This window comes from Triticum aestivum, chromosome 6B (genome assembly GCF_018294505.1).
Source record: "Triticum aestivum cultivar Chinese Spring chromosome 6B, IWGSC CS RefSeq v2.1, whole genome shotgun sequence".
Classification (NCBI taxonomy): domain Eukaryota; kingdom Viridiplantae; phylum Streptophyta; class Magnoliopsida; order Poales; family Poaceae; genus Triticum; species Triticum aestivum.
This window is the reverse complement of record NC_057810.1, coordinates 281,308,126-281,316,293: the sequence shown is the minus strand read 5'-3', so window position 1 is coordinate 281,316,293 and position 8,168 is coordinate 281,308,126.

Genomic DNA, 8,168 nt, shown 5'->3' with positions numbered 1-8,168 from the left:
AGGGGGTCCCGAACTGTGCGTCTAGGCGGATGGTAACAGGAGACAAGGGACATGATGTTTTTACCCAGGTTCGTGCCCTCTCGATGGAGGTAAAACCCTACTCCTGGTTGATTGATATTGATGATATGGGTAGTACAAGAGTAGATCTACCACGATATCAGAGAGGCTAAACCCTAGAAGCTAGCCTATGGTATGATTGTTGTTCGTCCTACTGGCTAAAACCCTCTGGTTTATATAGGCACCGAAGAGGGTTAGGGTTACACAGAGTCGGTTACAATGGTAGGAGATCTACATATCCGTATCGCCAATCTTGCCTTCCACGCCAAGGAAAGTCCCATCTGGACACGGGACGAAGTCTTCAATCTTGTATCTTCATAGTCCAGGAGTCCGGCCGAAGATGATAGTTCGGCTATCCGGACACCCCCTAGTCCGGGACTCCCTCAAACATTGATAGACTTTCGCTTGATGTTGACTCTTTGAAACTTAGATCCACTCCTCCTAAACATGATATCAATGAGTCTCTCAAGGCTATGAGAATTTCCATTGATGAGTGCAAGGAAAGAACTGCTAGATTGCGTGCTAAGAAAGATTGCTTTGTAAAAGCGTGCTCTTCTAGTTTCCATGAAAATAATGATGAAGATCTAAAAGTTATTGATGTGTCCCCTATTAGGTCCTTGTTTTGCAATATGAATCTTGATAATGATGGGACTGGAGATGAGTCAACTTTAGTTAAAAGGCGTCCCGATGATTCGGAGTTTTTAGATCTTGATGCTAAATTTGGTAAAAGTGGGATTGGAGAGGTCAAGACTTTAAATAGCATTGAACCCACTATCTTGGATTTCAAGGAATTTAATTATGATAATTGTTCTTTAGTAGATTGTATTTCCTTGTTGCAATCCGTGTTGAATTCTCCTCATGCTTATAGTCAAAATAAAGCTTTTACCAAACATATTGTTGATGCCTGGATGCAATCTTATGATGAAAAGCTTAACTTGGAAGTTTCTATATCTAAAAAACTTTATGATGAGTGGGAACCTACTATAAAAATTAAAATTAAAGATCATGAGTGTTATGCTTTGTGTGATTTGGGTGCTAGTGTTTCCACGATTCCGAAAACTTTATGTAATATTATAGGTTTCCATGATCTTGATGGTTGCTCTTTAAATTTTCACCTTGTGGATTCCACCATTAAAAAGCCTATGGGAAGAATCAATGATGTTCTTATTGTTGCAAATAGGAACTATGTGCCCGTAGATTTTATCGTTCTTGATATAGATTGCAATCTTTCTTGTCCTATTATTCTTGGTAAACCTTTCCTTAGAACGATTGGTGCGATTATTGATATGAAGGAAGGGAATATTAGATTTGAATTTCTATTAAGGAAAGGCATGGAGCACTTCCCAAGAAATAAAGTCAAATTACCTTATGAATCTATCATGCGAGCTACTTATGAATTGAGTGCCAATGATGGCACTACTTAGATCTATCCTCGCTTTTATGCCTAGCTAGGGGCGTTAAACGATAGCGCTAGTTGGGAGGCAACCCAATTTTGTCTTTGTTTTTGTTTTTTCTTCTGTTTAGTAATAAATTTTTCATCTACCTTCTGTTTGGATGTGTTTCTATGTTTTAATTAGTGTTTGTGCCAAGTAGAACCTATAGGATAACCTATGGTGATAGTTAATTTGATTCTACTGAAAAACAGAAACTTTGCGCGCACGAAAATAATTTTAGTAATTCACAGAAACGTGATTTTGCGTTGATTCTTTTTTTGCTGTAGATCAATAGACAAATTGCCCAGAACTTCCTATTTTGGTAGGATTTTTAAAGTTCCATAAGTATTCGAGAGTTACAGATTGCTACAGACTGTTCTGTTTTTGACAGATTCTGTCTTTTGTGTGTTGTTTGCTTATTCTAATGCATCTATGGCTAGTATGTAGGGTATGTACCATAGAGAAGTTGGAATACAGTAGGTTTAACACCAATATAAATAAAGCATGAGTTCATTACAGTACCTTATGTGGTGGTTTTTCTTTCTTGCACTAACGGAGCTTATGAGATTTCCTGTTGAGTTTTGTGTTGTGAAGTTTTCAAGTTTTAGGTAAAGGTTTGATGGATTATGGAATAAGGAGTGGCAAGAGCCTAAGCTTGGCGATGCCCATGGCACCCCAAGATATTCAAGGATAACCAAAAGCCTAAGCTTGGGGATGCCCCGGAAGGCATCCCCTCTTTCGTCTTCGTCTATCGGTAACTTTACTTGGAGCTATATTTTTATTCGCCACATGATATGTGTTTTGCTTGGAGCGTCATGTATGATATGAGTCTTTGCTTTTTAGATTTCAACAATCATCCTTGCTGTACACACCTTTTGGGAGAAGCCCACTTGATTAGAATTTATTAGAACACTCTATGTGCTTCACTTATATCTTTTGAGCTAGATAGTTTTGCTCTGTGTGCTTCACTTATATTTTTAGAGCACGGCGGTGGCTTAATTTTGAAGAAATTGTTGATCTCTCATGCTTCTCTTATATTATTTTGAGAGTATTTTAGTACAGCATGGTATTTGCTATGGTTATAAATTTGGTCCTAGAATGATGAGCATCCAAGTTGGGTATAATAAAAACTATCATAGGAAGTACATTAAACACTATGATCAATTTGATGCTTGATAATTGTTTTGAGATATAAAGGTGGTAATGTTAGAGTCATGCTAGTTGGGTAATTATGAAATTGAGAAGTACTTGTGTTGAAGTTGGCAAGTCCCGTAGCATGCACGTATGGTAAAAGTTGTGTGACAAATTTGTTGCATGGGGTGCTCTTTTAATTGTCTTCCTTATGAGTGGAGGTCGGGATCGCGCGATGGTTAACTCCTACCAACCCTTCCCCCAGGAGCATGCGTAGTAGTACTTTGCTTCGAGGGAAAGTAGACTTTTGAAATAAGTATATGAGTTCTTTATGACTAATGTGAGTCCATGGATATACGCACACTCACCCTTCCACTTTGCTAGCCTCTATTATGCCGCGCAACTTTCGCCGGTATCATGCACCCATTATTTACCTTCCTCAAAACAGCCACCATACCTACCTATTATGGCATTTCCATAGCCATTCCAAGATATATTGCCATGCAACTTTCCACCGTTCTGTTTATTATGACACATTCCATCATTGTCATATTGCTCTTTGCATGATCATGTAGTTGACATTGTATTTGTGGCAAGGCCACCTTCATAATTTTTCATACATGTCACTCTTGATTCATTGCATATCCCGGTACACCGCTGGAGGCATTCATATAGAGTCATATTTTGTTCTAAGTATTGAGTTGTAACCTTGAGTTGTAAATTAATAAAAGTGTGATGATCTTCATTATTAGAGCATCGTCCCAAGTGAGGAAAGGATGATGAATACTATGATTCCCCCACAAGTCGGGATGAGACTCCGGACTTTACAAAAAAAAGAGGCCAAAGAGCCCACCAAAAAAAAGAAAGGCCAAATAAAAAAAGGCCAAACAAAAAAAAATGAGAGAAAAGAGAGAAGCGACAATGCTACTATCTCTTTTCCACACTTGTGCTTCAGAGTAGCACCATGATCTTCATGATAGAGAGTCTCTTATGTTGTCACTTTCATATACTAGTGGGAATTTTTCATTATAGAACTCGGCTTGTATATTCCAATGATGGGCTTCCTCAAAATTCCCTAGGTCTTCGTGAGCAAGCGAGTTGGATGCACACCCACTTAGTTTATTTTGTTGAGCTTTCATATATTTATAGCTCTAGTGCATCCGTTGCATGGCAATCCCTACTCACTCACATTGATATCTATTGATAGGAATCTCCATAGCCCGTTGATACGCCTAGTTGATGTGAGACTATCTTCTCCCTTTTTTTGTCTTCACAACCACCACCATATTCCACATATAGTGTTATGTCCATGGCTTGCGCTCATGTATTGCGTAAGAGTTGAAAAAGCTGAAGCGTGTTAAAAAGTATGAACCAATTGCTTGGCTGAAACCGGGGTTGTGCATGATGGGAGTATTTTGTGTAATGAAAATGAAGCATGGCCTAACTATATGATTTTGTACGGATAAGCTTTCTTTGGATATGCTCTTTTGATAAGACATAATTATTTGTTAGTATGCTTCGAGTATTACCATTTTTTATGTTTTATAAGCTTTTATCTTGAATCATTTGGATCTGAACAATCATGCCACAATAAAGAAAATTACATTGAGAATTATGCTAGGTAGCATTCCACATCAAAAATTCTGTTTTTATTATTTACCTACTCGAGGACGAGCAGGAATTAAGCTTGGAGATGGTTGATACGTCTCCAACGTATCTATAATTTTTTATTGTTCCATGCTATTATATTACCCGTTTTGGATGTTTATGGGCTTTACTTTACACTTTTATATCATTTTTGGGACTAACCTACTAACCGGAGGCCCATCCTGAATTGTTGTTTTTTTGCCTATTTCAGTGTTTCGAAGAAAAGGAATATCAAACGGAGTCCAAACGGAATGAAACCTTCGGGAGCGGTCTTTTTGGAACAAACGTGATCCAGAGGACTTGGAGTGGAAGTCAAGAAACAAGGGAGGCGTCCACAAGGGTGCCCGATGCGCCCCCTACAGGTGGGTGCGCCCCCCACCCATGTGGGCCCCTCGAGCATCCACCGACCTACTTCTTCCTCCTATATATACCCATGTACCCTGAAAACATCAGAAGCGACCACAAAAAACTATCTCCACTGCCGTAACCTTCTGTATCCGCAAGATCCCATCTTGGAGCCTTCGCCGGCGCTCCGCCGGAGCGGGAATCGACCATGGAGGGCCTCTACATCATCTCCAAGGCCCTTCCGATGAGTTGTGAGTAGTTTACCACAGACCTTCGGGTCCATAGTTATTAGCTAGATGGCTTCTTCTCTCTCTTTGAATCTCAATACAAAGTTCTCCTCGATCTTCTTGGAGATCTATTCGATGTAACTATTTTTGCGGTGTGTTTGTCGAGATCCGATGAATTGTGGGTTTATGATCAAGTTTATCTATGAGAAATATTTGAATCTCCTCTGAAATATTTTATGTTTGATTAAGTTATCTTTGCAAGTCTCTTCGAATTATCAGTTTGGTTTGGCCTACTAGATTGATCTTTCTTGCAATGGGAGAAGTGCTTAGCTTTGGGTTCAATCTTGTAGTGTCCTTTCCCAGTGACAGCAGGGGCTGCAAGGCACGTATTGTATTGTTGCCATCGAGGATAAAAAGATGGGGTTTATATCATATTGCATGAGTTTATCCCTCTACATCATGTCATCTTTCTTAATGCGTTACTCTATTCTTTATGAACTTAATACTCTAGATGCATGCTGGATAGCGGTCGACGTGTGGAGTAATAGTAGTAGATGCAGGCAGGAGTCGGTCTACTTGTCATGGACGTGACGCCTATATACATGATCATGCCTAGATAATCTCATAACTATGCGATTTTCTATCAATTGCTCGACAGTAATTTGTTCACCCACCGTAATACTTATGCTATCTTGAGAGAAGCCACTAGTGAAACCTATGGCCCCGGGGTCTATCTTTTATCATATAAGCTTTCAATCTACTTTTATTTGCATCTTTACTTTTCCAATCTATATCATAAAATACCAAAAATATATTTATCTTATCATATTATCTCTATAAGATCTTAGTTTTGCAAGTGGTCGTGAAGGGATTGACAACCCCTTTATTGCGTTGGTTGTGAGTTCTTGTTTGTTTGTGTAGGTGCGTGGGACTTATGAGGAGCCTCCTACTGGATTGATACCTTGGTTCTCAAAAACGGAGGGAAATACTTACGCTACTATTGTTGCATCACCCTTTCCTCTTCAAGGAAAACCAACGCAAGCTCAAGCGTAGTAGCTTGATCCTTGAGGGATCAATACCCATTTTGCACACTGCATCCTGATAGAGCAGGTTCAGGCTGCAACCGTCATCCATGAGGACGCGTGTGAGGTGGAATCCGTCGATAAAAGGGTCTAGTACCACTGCGGCTAAACCGCCATGACAGATACTAGTCGAATGGTCCTGTCGATCAAAAGTGATTGGATAGGAGGACCATGGGTCGTATTTTGGGGCGACTGGCTCCATCGCGTAGATGTCCCTTAGTGTGTGTTTCTGCTCCCTTTTGGGGATATGGGTGGCATATATCATATTCACCGTTTTAACTTGGGGAGGAAACTTCTTATGCCCCCCTGTGTTCGGAGGCCGGGGTTCCTCGTCGTCGTTGCTTTGCGATCCCTTTTCGCTATTTTCGGTGTTTAACTTGCCGGCTTGTTTAAATACCCAACATTCTCTATTGGTATGATTTGCTGGTTTATCGGCGGCGCCGTGGATTTGGCATGGACGATCGAGTGTGCGGTCCATGCTGGACGGGCCCGGGTTGTTTCTATTAAATGGCTTTTTTCGCTGACCGGACTTGGAGCCACTGAATCCGGCATTGACGGCCGTGTCTTCAGAGTTATCGCCATTATTTCGACGTTTGTGTTTACTGCATCGGTGCTTGCCGTTATTGTCTCTAGCTTCGGAAGTGCCAGGCTTACTTGAGGTGTTGTTGCTACGAGCCAGCCAGCTATCCTCACCCGCGCAAAAGCGGGTCATGAGCGTCATGAGGGCTTCCATGCACTTCGGCTTATCTTGGCCAAGGTGTCAGTCAAGCCACTCATCATGGATGTTATGCTTAAAGGCCGCTAGGGCTTCGGCATCTAGACAGTCGATGATTTGGTTCTTTTTAGTTAAGAACCGAGTCCAGAATTTCCTGGCTGACTCTCCGGGCTGTTGGATTATATGACTTAAGTCATCGGCATCCGAAGGTCGGACGTAAGTGCCCTGGAAGTTGTCAAGGAATGCATCCTCCAGGTTCTCCCAACTGCCAATGGAGTTTTCGGGCAGACTGTTCAACTAGTGCCGAGCTGGTCCCTTGAGTTTTAGCGGGAGGTACTTGATGGCATGGAGATCATCACCGCGGGCCATGTGTAGATGGAGAAGGAAGTCCTCGATCCACACCGCGGGGTCTGTTGTTCCATCATATGATTCAATGTTTACGGGTTTGAACCCTTCTAGGAATTCATGTTCCATTACTTCATCGGTGAAGCACATGGGGTGTGTGGCGCCTCTGTGTCGGGCTACATCACGACACAACTCAAATGGAGCCGATCTGCGGTATTCGGCCCGGACAGGTGTGTATTTGTTATAACCGGCGTGGTGGTCGTCATTGCGCATTGGAGCACACCCCCGCAATCCGTAGATCGATCTGGTCTAGCCTGCTCTGTTCTCCAAGTCATGCCGCAGGTCATGTGTGTATCCCCGAGTTGTTGTGTTTCTATTTGTTCGGCGACGTGGTGTCGGCTGGTGTTCAGGCTGAATTGCCGCTTTGTCTCGACCACACAGTGGTCGGTCGGCCGCATTGTGCGCTGGCAGTGTTGGCTCGAGCGCCTCGTCGTCGAATTGAGGTAGCAATTTGCGCTTCGGGTAACTTTTGGTTGGGCATTCGAGTCCATATTCCTCGACTGCCAGGACCTCAGTCCATCTATCAGTGAGCAGATCTTGATCAGCTTGAAGCTGCTGCTGCTGCTTCTTCAGGCTCTTTGCCGTGGCTATAAGGTGGCGCTTGAAACGCTCCTGCTCGACGGGATCCTCTGGCACGATAAACTCTTCGTCGCCAAGGCTCACCTCATCCTCGAAGAGAGGCATATAGTTTCTGTCCTCCGAGTCGTCGTTCACGGCCTATTTGTCGGGCTGGCTTGCCCTTCTTCCCGTTCAGCCTGTTTGAAACGTGGCTTGGCGGGGTCTTCATTGTCTTCGGCATCGTCCGGAGTGCTATTCTCTCTCGTGCCGGTATCGCTATTTTTACCATGGTGTGTTTTAGAGCGGCGCCGCTAACGTCGGCACTTAGAATGCTTCTCAGGAAGTTTATCATCATCCGCCTCTTTTATGTCATCGCCATTGTCTTCTTTGGGTGTATCCACCATGTATATATCGTATGAGGAGGTGGCTGTCCAGCACCCTGTGGGCGGTGGTTCTTGTTCTTCTCCGACATCGTCATCCATACCGTTGATGTCTTCGGAGTCAAAATCAAGCATGTCAGTCAAATCGTTGACAGTGGCTATCAAGTGGGTGGTGGGTGGGCAACGAA